We start from the raw sequence: 14,409 nt of genomic DNA, 5'->3' as shown, positions 1-14,409 counted from the left end.
TCCTGCATTTATTGGTTGTAACACTCGCATAAAGAAAAGCTTTCATTCATAAGCTCTGTGGTATCATTAAGCACAGTTGGTACAGAAATGGCAAGGTAAATATTCCTGTGTCAGAACAATGAGATGATGCCTTAGCAGCCTCCACAGGTGACATTAATTTTGAGTCTCATCAGTGAGCCTGTGTGTTATTATATATTATGTCTTTAACATGCTGTGTAGCTGTTGTGCTTTTGGTGCTCATGTCGTCCTCTCTGCGGCCATTGAGAGACTCTGAGAGTTGGCTTTTGTGTCCTGTGTCATGACCTTAGGCGTCTCTTGTGGGTTGTTTGCTTTCAGGAGAGACAAGGTGTCATTGATCTTGTCCACCTCCTTCCCAGTCCTGGATTCAGGCATTTCTCCGTTAAGCCCAAGTCTTTTAGTGAGAAATGGTATTTGATGCCACAGGACAGACGCTGGGAGAGCTCATAACGGCTCAATGGTCATTGCTTTCTAGTTTTTTCAGTGGCTGACTTAAAAAAAAATAAATAGTTCTTAGAAAAAACAGATTCAAATGATAGATCATAGAGTTTTTACTAAAGTTTGAAAATTTTTATACATGCCATTTCCCTTATATTGAAATCCTGATTTCTACAAGTATCAACATAAATTTAAAAAGTAGACCTATAAACAATATTATATAATTACCGCTAAGAACACTAGGCTCAGATTGTAGTTTAAGATTTTATTCTTTTTCTTCTTTCTCTCTCCATTGTGTTCCACGAATATTTTGCCAATAGTGCCCCCTTTTCATTACTGTAACTTCAGAATAGTTTTTACATTCTGTGGAGTACTTTTCTTTTATTACTTTTTTAAAGAATTTTCTTTCCACTCTATTGTGATGGCATTTTCTCCTTTCTCAGCATTAAACCACGATTCTGTCTGCAGGGATGTGCTGGGCCTCCGCGGCACTGAGCTTGCTTCCTGCATAGGGACTTGGAATGTTCTCTTGCAGAGCTGCTGCTGCAACACCTCATGTCCCTGCACGTGTGGTCCCTGGGGCAGAAGGAAGAGCCAAAAGACCTGAGAGAGAGGCCAAAACAATTATGGAGAGGGGATTTTTCTGCATTCTACTATGAATACTGTAAACATGTCTGAACACATTTATAAAAGTGGGGGGTGAAAATCTGTGAACACATCACTTCAATAGTCCATGATTTCTCTATTCTTGTTTGATCGCCTATCTACCCATCTGTGAATCCAAGTAAATCACAGCTATGGGCACACTTCCTGAGTGGAGGGCTGAATAATAATACACAGGATGCCCAAGGAAATCTGAATTGAAGATAAACAACAAATACTTTTTGATTCAGGTGTGTCCCAAATATTGCCTAGCTGTCTGCACAGTTTTTTTTTTCGCTAAATCTGTCAACCCTACTTGAGTTGGCCTTTTTGGTTGAGAATGAATAGAAATCATCTAACAAATTGACTTCATACATGTACACAGACACACATACACACACACACACACACACACATACACATCCATTTGACTTTGAGGAGAGTCAAATGTAGACCAACATAACTGATCCTAATTCTTTTACTAAAGCAGGTTCAGTGCTTGTCAGCTTTGCTGTGGGTGCCTCACAGTTTACTGACAGCTGTGAAAGGAATCTGGTTCAGGGCCAGAACACAGAAGCAGCATCGGAGGACAAGCCCATGGAAGCAGTGTGAACTTCCCTGTGTTGCAGGGAAGTTCCCCGACTCAGGACCGCTCCCTGCACCAGGGGACATGGAGCTGCATCCATGGCTCTCCTGCCCCCTCCATGGGCTCAGGAGGCCCCTCCTCTGCTCTGGGCTCTCAGGGCTCCTGGCTCCTCCTCTTCTGCAGAGGGTCTGCTCTCAGCCTGCTCCAGGAGGCTCTCAGGAAATGGGCTGAGCAGAGAGGCAGGGCTCCTCCCCAGGCCTCCCCCAGCCCCACCCCCTCTGGGTCATCAGCTGGGTGGTCTTCCAGGAGAGCCCCTCAGTCACTGCCCGCCTGTGACAGCTGTGTAGAGCTTGGCTCTGACTCTCTCCTTGTGTCCTGGGCTCCCTGTCTTTGGAGCAGGACTGGAGTGTGAGAGGGTGTCTGCCACTCGTGTCATCTGTCCCTTTCCTTCTAAGGCCCGAGGAAGAAGGCATGCTGCGGGCTCTCACCTTCCTTCTAGCTTTCCTGGCTCCTGGTAAGTGTGCTGCCTCCATGCTCCTGGGTTTTTTCTCTTTTTTGGCAATGGGAGGCCCTACTAAGGTTTTCTGTTAGCTCTTCCTCATTACATTTTGTTGTTCCCATTGCAGCCACTCAGGTATCTTCCAACTTGGAAGGGACACAGATGTTGGTCACCAAGCAGGTTGGATCATCTGTTGAAATCACTTGTGATATTAAACAAAGCAGCAGCTACATCCACTGGTACCAATACCAGGAGGGGATGGCCCCACAACGCCTTCTCTACTACCAGCTCTCCGGCTCAAGGGTTGTGATGGACTCAGGGTTCAGTTCATGGAAATACCGTGCTTATGAAGGCTCAGGGAGGACCTATAAACTTTCAATCAAACTTCTGGAAGAAAGCGATTCTGGTGTGTATTACTGTGCTGTCTGGGAGAGGCACAGTGATTCAGATCTCCCCTATCCTGCACTGAAAACATTGCTTGTGGTTGCCAAGAGCAGCCTTAACACGCAGGGTAGACCAGCCCCTACCTACCTTCCTGCCCTGACTTCAAAGTGCTCTGAACAAAGAGAGACCGGGAGCTCAGTGCCCAAACCCAACCTTATATCCCACTGGCCTCCTCCCACATGAACCATAGCACTTTCCCAGATTTGGGTCTCCCATCTCCAGGCCTTAGGCAAGGAGTCTGGTTGACAGGGTATTCTTTCAGCTCTACTCGGAGCTGGAGGCGTCCATTCAATCTGCTTCCTCAGACAGACAAGATCACCTAGAGTTGATCTGTTCAGTAAGACATTGGGAAAGTATCTGGCTGCACACCCAGTTGAGCAAGCAGTGTGGAATACTGTGTGAAGAGACTGAAGAAGAGACCCAGAGATGGCATATGAGATAAATAGATATTTTCAGACCTATGTATAGGGAGTGTCCAGGGGCAGCTGGCTGGACAGAGTTGTGCACTCCTTCCTACAGGCAGAGACGGGGTTGCATATATAGGCAGGGGACAAAGGCTATGGTTTTGCCAAGAGGGACTGTCCTTGGTGTGAACTGTGTTCGAAAGGAAGGGCAGCTCATGTGAAAGGTCTCTGTGTTCCTTTAAGATGTGATCTTCTTTGAGAGAGATAAGTTAAGATCCGGGTTGGCCAGGCCCTGGATCATTACAAATCCCAGAGGGTTAAAGTTCTGCCCAGTAGGGGGCCGGAAGGACACATGGCTCTTTAAGGGCTCACAGTTTATTACTGAGCATACAAGACCCTACTGGGAGCAATATGGGGAGCCTAGCTGTAGCGAATCATTTATCCAATCATTCTGCAGAGAAAATGGCTGGGAAAGAAGCTCCTACCCTACTGAGGAGAATGAGAAATGATGGAATGAAGAATTGGGGCTTCAGGAAGACCTCAGGATGGTATCTATCTGACTTATCTTTTGGACAAACTGCTATTTCCCTCACCATAACCAACCACGGCGCTGTTGAGACAGTGAAAGTGTAGGAATAAAGAGATCCTTGTAGAGATGCCAACCAGTGAGTACTACTCACAGCTTCTTTTGAAGGTCAGCCACAGCCAGAAGTGCTCTGTCTTAGACAAGTAAAGCCAAAGCTACTTTCACCCCTCCCCAACATTGACATGGCCAAGTCCTAAACTGGAATGAGTCTTTCAGATTATTTTTTCTCAAGAATTAAAATTAAAAGACACTTTGGTTGAACAATCAGGCAATGAACAGTATATATTTGAATTGAAAAGTCATATAGGAAAGGGGTTGTGGCTGCCATATTGGTCCATGTTTAAGGATATAAAATTAATATTGAAGTACAGAAATGCTGCATTCACACTGGTATGGTCTGTTGTGTATTGGATCCTCCAACTTTCTGCCAGAACTCTTAAGCTTGACGCTAGCTTAGAGTTTAAGCTCCTAGAACAATGTTTCTCAAACTGTGGTCCATGGACCAGCTGCATCAGAAGCACCCAGGAGGCCTTGAATAGAAATATGTGTTCTGAGTAACGTTGGACAAAATCAACCAGACTCTTAGGAGAAAGGCTGAAAATGTGTATTTTTCAATGACCTCCACACTAATTCTTATTCAGCTTGATTTGTAAGAACTGCTGTCCCAGCACAAACAGATAGGGTGACCTGTCTCCCTCTGAACTGGGCCTATTCCCAGCCTGACACAACAATGCATTCTAGAAAGGTGTCCCTGGGCTTCCTCCCAACACGCTAAGCCCTCCTCTCTTATCACACCCTGGATGCTGCTGCTCTAACCGGTCATCACATTTCTCCATGACGATTCCACCAGAACCACAAGTGGAAACTTCAGTCCCTTCTCACTTCTGTGACCTCAGGCAAGAAGAACTCTACACTAAATGAGCCAGCTTGAACTTGCCCTACTGTACCAGGGACCATGTATTTTAACTAATTTGTAGCCTCCAGAAAGCTTGTTCCTTACCTTGAAGCGTAGATGTGTTCTCATTTATATTTTTCTCATAGTGTTAGGCTTTGTTCTGCACATTTATCTGTTTGCTGTGCCTTGAGTTAACTTTTTGTGTATGGGAGTGAGGTAGGAATCTGAGTGTGGAGATCCAATTTCTCCCCTAAAATATTGACTAATCCATCATTTCTCCCACTGTTTTTCATGGTCCCCCGTCTGATAACTAAGGTTCCAGAGGCTCACACAGCCCTTCCTGCTCTCTCTCTTCTTTTCACTGTAGGTGTCCACTTACACGTGACAGTTTCTCTAAGGAAACAGCTTGAGGTGGAGTCACTGCATATGCATGACTTCACCTTTACAAATGGGCCTGATATGTATTTTGTCTATTCCTCTGTTAAGAATTCAAGATTCTAGTTATTATGGCTTTATTACAATTCTTTCTTTTTTGTAAGCAAATTTTCTTGCATTATTTTTTCAAAATTTTCTTGGCTTTATTTTATGCATGAATTAACCCTCAATGTATGTTAATTATCTATTTTTAAAGTAATAAGTTTCATGAACTATGGTAGAAATGCATTGTGTATATTATAAAACATACACAAAAGTAAACAATTTAAAGTATGTAATACAAACAAATAGTAGTGCTAACACTTTCTCCCCACACACCAACGTATTGTCTTATGCTCTCAACCTTGGAAACCACAGCGCCACCAACACCAATGCCAATAACACATTTCATTGTAAATTCATCTAGTTTCCGGACTTACCTCACTTAGCCTAAGACAAATCATACTCAATGTCTTCTTTTTTTCTTCAAACCAAATTCTTATAATCCCTGTAATGTACACCTTTGTTTCCTTCACAGAATTATTTCTGGGCTTATGAATGGACACTCTATGGTGTCTTTTCATGTTGCTTAAAAGAAACTACCCTTAAACCTGATAAATCTTGGGCTTGGTCCACTGCTTAAACATACCTTTGTGAGGAATGTCCAGGGAGTCCGACTCTCATCTTCTGGTGACTGAGAATAGTAGTGTGGCCTCGTAGAGTTTCACTACCTTTACTGGTTGTAAACATGAGGTTAATGTTGTCAAAGGGCCTGGCCCCTGCCTGACATGTCCTGGGTACTCTGGATGAAGCTGATGAATTTGAAATGACAGGTTTGTTCCATGCGTGGTGTGCACACCAGAAAGGAGGGAGCAGGTGTTCTGATCCTGCCTCAGCTGCTCATAGTCCTGTAATGTGGAAGGAGCCACCTGCATTTTGGGAGCTGTTTTGAAATCTTTAAAAAGGAGAAACGACGATGCTTCTCGTAGGAAGGGTTGCCCTTTCAGCTGCACGTGTCCAAGTTTCTGTGTTTCTTTAGCAAACCTATGACTTGGTTTTAAAAATGGGGTTAATAATTCTAATAAAAGACAAATGAGTTTTTTAAGAAAAAGTATTCAATAGACAGTGTTATAAAGATGCAAATTGGAGTCGAAAGAAAGGAAATCATATCCACAGTACTCTTATCAAAATATATCAATTGCTTTCTACTTTTTGGTTTTCCAGACTTGTCCATTTCACTAGTAATTGTCCTCATGTGTATATCTAATTGATTCCAGATGGCAAAATGAAGAAGTCAGATTAGATGAGTTCTCAGATTCTGTGATGGCCAGAAGAGCACTGTCCCGGGTCTGATAAAGTTGCCGGGGTCTCAGAGGTTAAATTAAAAAAGTCCAAACTTCAGTACCTGGGTCTCTGCTCACCCCTCTGCCTGAGTCTGATCTGCTCTCCCCACCCCCTGCTCCCAGGCTGGCTGAGCTCAGCTCCGTCAGAGCGGTGTCAGTCCCGGCAGCAGCAGGAAGACCCGGATGAGAGGAAGTCCTCCTCCCTCAAGCAACACCTGCTTCTCTTTTCCTGGAGACCAGGGGGATCCTGAGGAGAACCCTCCAGACTCAACATGAAGGTTGAGAGGGAAGGCCCTGGCTGCTCATTGACTGTGTCCTGAACAAGAGTTTTCGTCTATTATATTTTATAAATGTGTCTCTTTTGGACGAGTATTACCTTTCAGTGCCCCTTCGAGAGGAGCAGAGACAACATAGCAGGAAGAGAAGTAGAGGAAAGGAGAACAAATGATATCTGTCGAAATAAATTTCTAAGGCCAAGATGGAGCCGCTCCCGCCCAGGGTGCCACGTCAGGAAACTGAAACTTAAATAATTTTCTTTTCCCTGTAAATGCTGCACTTGATCTGAAATGCAGAATATGAGCCAGTCAGTCCCTAGCTGCCTAGAATATGTGATGATTTCCCTGTTCTAAATAAGGTCAGATATGCAAACCCAGCCAATCACCTTAAGCCAAATACTCTTTCCTTGTTCCCTGATTGAACTGCTGGCTTTATAAGGAAATCGCTCACTTCCTGGTTAATCCTGCCTGTTTCTGCATTGCTGTTCCTAAGGCTCCATGGAGCTCCTCTTGCCCACAATCCATGGGAAGAGGGCTCCACTGCCTGTTGATTCAGGCCCTGATATTGATGCCCCTACATTAACCCAAGCATATCTGGGGTTAAAAGCATATGCACTCATCCCCTTTCTCTTCTTCTTTAGTTGTATTCATATGTAATTATTGGTTTCTATTGGTTCCCTGAGCTTCACATATGCATGAAACTAGTGTTGAGATTAGAGCACTGACCTCACCCTGCTTAAGGCACAGAGAAGTTACAAATTGCTAAAACCCAGGTGGCCTGGTGCTGAAGTCATGGCTACTTAAGGGTCCTTGAAATTTATTGTAGCAAATCTGATGTCCAGAGAATGTCGGGAAATGAAAGCTTCCCAGACCCCAAATCCTCAGCTTCATGGCCCCGGAATCCACCATCCATCATGGAAGCAGACAGCCAAGGACATCAACCTGCAGACTCCCTTATCTCATCACCCCTCTCCCTGTGCTTAGTCATGTTCCTCACAACCTTTACAACCCCTTGCCTCCTGTGTTTCAGAGAGATGGATCTGAATGCTGACTCCTGTCTCCTGGCTGATGTCACCTGAAATAAACTTCTTTCCTTGTCCACAATCCTGGCGTCCAGTTTTTGGGCTCCTCTTGTGCAACAGGTAAACAAACCTGTGTTTGTGTTGGAAACACTGTGAGGAACTGTACTCCTGAGTCCATGGATTGTGTTCCCTTGAATAAGGGTATCAAACTCATTACTATATTGCATTATTTTTATAATTTGTCACACTGAAAAGAGTATTTGGCTGGAGGTGAAGGGAAGCCTTTATTAAAATCTATGGTCGGTTATTATCAATAGTTGTTGAGTCTTTAATTTGAGCAGTAATTGAAAAAAGTGCTTATAGTAATTGAGAGAAACACGGTATTCAAAGATGATAATGTGAAATAAAATTTATTTTAATAAAAAAATAAATGTCAATGGATTGTCTCACCCAAAGCAATGTTTTCTTATTGGTGAAAATCTAGGAAACAGAGAAAAATAGAAAGAAAACAGCTCACCCAATTTCCCCCTACCCAATTTCTTCCCATTTATATTGAGACTCTTTTCACCTCTCCTTTTGCTATGCAGATGTCACCACAATTGTCTCTTTCTTTTCCACTTAACATTTTGCCACAAATGGGCTGGATACCTGCAGAAGGTATAAATGATAGCCCTGAATATTCTTTTAACAAATTATTCTATTACTTTATATTTTCCCAACATCTCATCAACTCAGCACAACCCCAAAGCCTACATTTGGGGACACTTGAGCCTTCAATCTTGGTTATAGCTGAGCAGGTCTGACTTTCAGTTTTTACTTTAGAAGAGGAGCTCAGGAACTGGGTCTGGTGGTCCATGCTGAAGGACCCACAACTTCCCTCACCAGGTGACTCCCCTTTCCAACTGCTTGCTCCTCTTGGCTTTCAGGGTATAATTAGTACAACTAACTAGCGTTACTATACCCAGGAGGCCATGTGTATAATTAATGTACCTGGAAAGGAATCTTCCTTTCAACTGGAAGTGAGCACTACCTTTATTTATCAAAGCTTCATTTCAGATGCATTCCTCTCCGATCCTTCACAATGCGTTGTCTTACCATTTCCGAGGATATGGTGCTGGAATGGGAGAACCTGGTCCTGACCCCTGACCCTCACTGCCTCCTGGCTTAATTTAGGCTTCCTCCTTTGGCTAATCACACACACACACACACACACACACACGCACACACACCCCTGATTCTCTGAAATGGTAATATTCCCCATAATTTCTACTTTACGTGAACCCCTGAGATCATCTACTGAAACCTGGCAGTTTTGAGGTGAACAACAATCCCACCGTGTCCTGGGCATTTCTGTGCATCTGGGACTGGGCTACATGCTTTGCTCACATCATCCTGTTTCCTCTCCAGGCAACCCCATGAGCTCCCTTTTTCAGGTGAGGAAAAGGAGATGACATAACTTACCCAAGGCTACAGAGCTATCGTGTTATTTTAGGGCATTTAAAATCCCCTTCTGATGGGACCTCTGGGTGAAATGTTCCAGTGCAGCTCACATGGTGGGCATGGGTTTCTGGGAGGGATTGATTTTCTGTGCTTGTCCCTCCCTCCCAAGTAAGCAGCACACTCATTGCTCTATTAGAATCAGGAGGTAAGTGAAGCATGAAATTTGTCTCCAGACCGACCTGGCTCCATATCCCCACCTCATTCCCCGTAGGTGTTCTTAGCCTATAAATACATAAACCAGTTTAAGGGAAAAGTGTTTATTTGGGATCAAAGAACTACAAGTCAAAGGGCACAGATTCTGGTAGAAACCGAAATAGTTTCTCATGTAAAACAGAGGGCCTCAGGATTTTCATGGGAAAAAAGGAGGAAGATGAGGTAAGTTGTATTAAAGAAGAGTTCATTGGTGCCAAATGAGGGAAGGCTAGGACTGTACTTCACAGACTGGCTTGAGATCCTGTCATCAGGCAAAACGCTAGACTTGTACTTCATTCATTGGCTAGCGATTTGATCATCAGTAAAGTCCAATTTCATCAGTTCTTACAAACAGGACATTCTTGTCCTTACTGACTGCTTGGAATGCTGGCAGTTTGGTCCAGTTTGGAAGATAAAGAAAAGAAAATGAGCAAGGCAATTCCTCAGAAATGTCTGCTTCTGCTCTGTTTTAATACGACTCCACTCATGTCGTCTTTTACAGTGTGAAACTTTGGGGAAGTGATTTAATATATGAGTCCCACTTTCCTTACTACTAAACTTACGATAAGAATATTTATCCCACAGGACTATGTTCAGGATTTAATAAAACAGTGAATGTAAACCAGTTAGTGCAGTGCTAGAGTGTAGTTGATATCCGATCAAAGAATGCTATTATTGCTTTTATTATTCCACCAGCATTCTCTAGGCTTCTCAGAGCTCTCTCCATTTACCATCCCTCCCTCCCCTTGTGGTTAGATTCTGTCTCTTTTCTCTAGGGCCCTTCCCTCCCTCATTTCTCATCAGTCACCTCCTTGTGCCCCAGGGGAAGCAGCAGCTCAGGTCCTAACCTGGCCTCCACTACCCACCAAGGTGAAGATCCTCCTGAAAGCTCACTCTGGATTCACCCCACCTGGCCAAGACACAGAGCCATGCCAGGCCACCTTGCCCTCCTGTAGGCCCTCCTGTTCCTGGTAGTTGCAACCCCTTTTACCAGTGCAGGGTGCACAGGAAGTTTCTGAGGCACTCACTGCACCTGCTTCAATGCTGTCTCCCTTGCAGGCTACTGGGCTCCAGGCAGGCTGCCGCAGCTGGCCTCAGTGGTGGCATGCATGGTCATTCTGGCTCAGCTTGGCCATCCTTCCATGCATGGCCCACATCACAGTCAGGTATAGACACTTAGTACCACTGCCAGTGGAAGGCAAGGACCCTGAGAGACTCTTCCGACTAGCCATGTTCAAGGCAGGTGTGCAGTGGGATTCATTCCTAAAAGCAGACAAAGTCACCACTATGGAGGAAAGGACAGCACCAGCCATATCCCGTTGGTGGTAAGGGGAGGGAAGCATGATTCAGGCATGTACTACTACACTGCCTGGAACAAGAACAGCCCCACAAGCCGGCCTGTATCCCATGCTAAAAGCACACGCACTCCCTACTCGGTCAAGGCATGGAAACTTCCACCGCCTCTGGGGCCCTTTGGTTCCCCTGCGGTCATCACTCAGCATCCTAGACACTACCAGATGCCGCCTCCACCAGTCAGCTGCAGATAACAATGAAACTAAAGAGCCACTGGTCAGCACAGGCTGACGCAGACCCAGGGAGCTGTCTAGTCAGAGGGGCCTTTCCAAAGATCATCCAGTTCAGTGTTTCTGAAGCATTTGGTGGAGAATCTGTGCTGGTAAAACCAGTAGCCACCAGTCACATGTGGCTATCGAGCACTCGAAATGTAGCAAGACCAATAGTCCAAGCTGAGAGGGACTGCATGTGTACAATCCAAATCACGTATTGAAATTAAGAAAAGTAAAATGTATCATTACAATTTTTTATGTTGACTGCATGTTGAAATGGTATTTTGGACATCTCAGAATAAATTTAAAAGGTTTTAAAATTACTTTGACATGTTTCTTCTTTTTCTTTTTTATGCAGCAGCTAAAAATTTTTAATTTAATTTTTAATTTTAATGGGTGACTCAAATTTGCTTCTATTACACTGTTACAGACTAACTATTTAAGAAGCTGACCATCTGCCCTGAAGAATGCATAAATGAAATATTTTGCAAATAATTTCAAGGGTAAAGACTCTCTGGAGATTTACTACAAAGTGGCTGAAAGTTGAGACTGGAAGTCAGTTCCTAAATCCAGACTCTAAGTTGTTGCCCCACCAACTGTCAATCATTCTGCAGCAGAGGAGTCATGGAAATGCAAGTTTCATTTTATTCTGAAAAGAATGAAACTTAAAGAATCTAGCTAAGGACAAGGTATAGGAGGTAAGAATAGTGTGTATAGTTTTATATTTATAATTCCCATCATTAGATTAGCAATAAATGTATAATCAACTAACAATCCAGCATCCAAATCACGTGCCTTTGTAAACTACGATGTTTTGTTATATATTTTGACATTTTGTCTGCAAGAGACTCTGGAACTGTGACATTTAACATCACACCAGTTATGTATATACTTTATTCAGCAGGTGATGACAAAGGAAACAGTGGAGCTCTGAAACAGTTCAGCAGACTTATAGGATAGGTACAAATTTTGGAGGAGACATTGAGAGTCAAAATGTGGTGTATTCTTCATCATGCTTAAACTTCAAGAAATTCCAAAATAAAATGTGCTTTTGGTGAACATATTCTAAAGTGAAATAAAATTCTGACGAGTACATTACTTGATAAGATTAATATAATAGCATTAATGAAAATAATAAATTTGTTAATAGGAATTTTCAAAATATTACTGTTTTGATTCTAAATTCAAGCCACCGTAATTAATTTGGAGGTGCAGCTTTAATATTGTCCTACTCAAAAATCTGGGGTGGTTCAGTTGTGACACTGAGATATTATATAAAATTAGACATCAAGTTAGAGAACTCCATCGCCTCAGAACTGGGCATGGCATCCACATTTGAAGCTGAAAGGTCAACTTGACTGTCAAGTGCACATGGAAATGGATTCCCGTTAACAAGTGACCACGTACTATTTTCAAAAAAGTGAAAAATTTCCTCTGGATATTTATTTTTATGGCAAATAAGACAAATATGGTGCATTCCAGAAAGAGTTAAATGAAAAATGAAGTTTCACAGAGTTGCAGAATGTGAGAAAGTGTTAATGGGCCAAAAGAGCCTAAGTTACAAAATTCACAGGATTGGAAAAGAGAAGTACTTTAGAAGGGACCAAATATTCTCCTGTGTAGGGAGATCATCAAATTTACCTGATCTCCTACCCCATCCCTGCCACCCACCCACCCACCTTGAAAACATGCTTCACTATGGTAGAACATAAGCGATTTAAAAAAATACGTGTGTTCATTAATGTTAGATGCCTTGAAATGGAGTGGTTAAAAGTCATACTCCATCTTAGCATGTGGCGAAAGAACAAAGGCCAAGTTGTAATCCAGGTTCTGCCACTTACCAACCATGACTCTGGGCAAGTCACATAACTTTTGGAACCTCTTTTTCCATTGAAAATAAGAAGAATAAACACCTCACAACGTATTGTGTATGAAAGGCTATGGTAAGCACTACTTCAATGGCAGCTTTTCGTCTTTTTACTATGTGATAGGTTGTTCCAAACCACACAATATTTTTGCTTCTCTAATGATTCTTTTTAATTGCTATTCCATTTCCCCCACAGATAGACGCCTTCCTGCAGACATTTCCCCCAAACCCACTCTTTTTCTTCCATCAATTGCTGAAATAAACCTCCATAAGACTGAGACATACCTCTGTCTTCTTGAGAAATTCTTCCCTTATGTTATCAAGGTATATTGGACAGAAAAGAGTGGGAATACAATTCTAGAATCCCAGCAGAGCAATACCATGAAGACACATCATGAAACACATACGTGAAACTCAGCTGGCTGACCGTGACTGGAAAGTCAATGGATAAAGAACACAAATGTATCGTCCAACACGAGAAAAATAAAGGAGGGGTTGACCAAGAGATTCCTTTTCCTTCAGTGAACGAAGGTATGCGTATATAAATGTAACCTTCCGGAAGACGTTTTTTCAGAGGGATATCCCACCTTTTCTGTCAAGTATTAATGGAAAACAAACAAATACAAATCTTTCTTAAATGTTGTTCCATTCACTGGTGGAATAAATATTCCCTTATTTCTCCAAAGAATTAAATAGCATATGTTTTGGAACATGAAAAAGAAAAATTTCCTTAACTTTTCTCAGCCTCAGTTTCACATGGCAAAGTATTAAGATCTCAGTGATTTTTTTTCTAAGATTGCCACCTGAGCTACCATCTGTTGCCAGCCTTTTTTTTCCCTTTTTTATTCTCCTCACAGCCCCCCAGTACATAGTTGTATATTGTATTTGTAGGTCCTTGTGGTTGTGCTATGTGGGACGCTGCCTTAGCATGGCCTGATGAACGGTGCCATGTCGGCACCCAGGATCTGAACCAGGGAAACCCTGGGCCACTGAAGCAGAGGGTGTGAACTTAACCACTTGGCCACGGGGCTGGCCCCCTCAGTGATGTTTCTTGGGGTGGTTGTATGTATTAAATGAAATAAGATACATGAAAGCACCTAAGAAATTAGCACACAAGATATGCTCTAACAGAGATTCCCTTTTTAAGATCTGCATTGATCAGAAAATAAGAACAATTATATGTCTTCCAGCAATGGTCCACTCAGCAAGCAGAGTCACTCACTTTCATCTTGCTATACTAAGAGTACAACCCCAAAACAAGCCCACTAGGGACAAAATGGTGTTCATTTGAGGGAGCCAAATCGCAGCTCAATAAAAAATAGAATAATTTGGCCATTGCAGTTTTATTGTGTTCTTAGATTTCCCATATTTGTATTTTATATACCACCATATAGTAAAATTTCATAATTAGAGTTTGGATTAGGCTAATGTGCACACACATACTTCCATCCTACATAATGAGTGTTCTTGCCATTGGTAATTTCAGCTCAACAAACATTTATTCCAGACCTGGCCTGTGCCAGGCCCGGATGGGACGTTTGGATGAGTACCCCCGGAAGAATTACTGTCCCAAGAAGGAGGCACTACAGTAAAGAGAGTACATTCTTTTCCTAATCACTTAGAGTCACTCGTGATTCAGGCAGGTTGTCCCAGAGGAGTCCTGGCAGTGGTCTGGTAACTTACTAGACTCAGGACTTAAAATCCTGGTTATGAACACAA

General features: G+C 42.9%; 1 pseudogene; it reads left to right on the top strand.

Moving 5' to 3' along the window:
* The first annotated feature begins 2,010 nt into the window (after window positions 1-2,010).
* LOC100629410 (immunoglobulin kappa light chain-like) lies at window positions 2,011-13,235 on the top strand (annotated as a pseudogene).
* The last annotated feature ends 1,174 nt before the right edge of the window (window positions 13,236-14,409 follow it).

Source organism: Equus caballus, chromosome 4 (assembly GCF_041296265.1).
Source record: "Equus caballus isolate H_3958 breed thoroughbred chromosome 4, TB-T2T, whole genome shotgun sequence".
In the NCBI taxonomy this organism is placed as follows: domain Eukaryota; kingdom Metazoa; phylum Chordata; class Mammalia; order Perissodactyla; family Equidae; genus Equus; species Equus caballus.
This window is presented reverse-complemented; position numbering and strand designations above follow the sequence as displayed.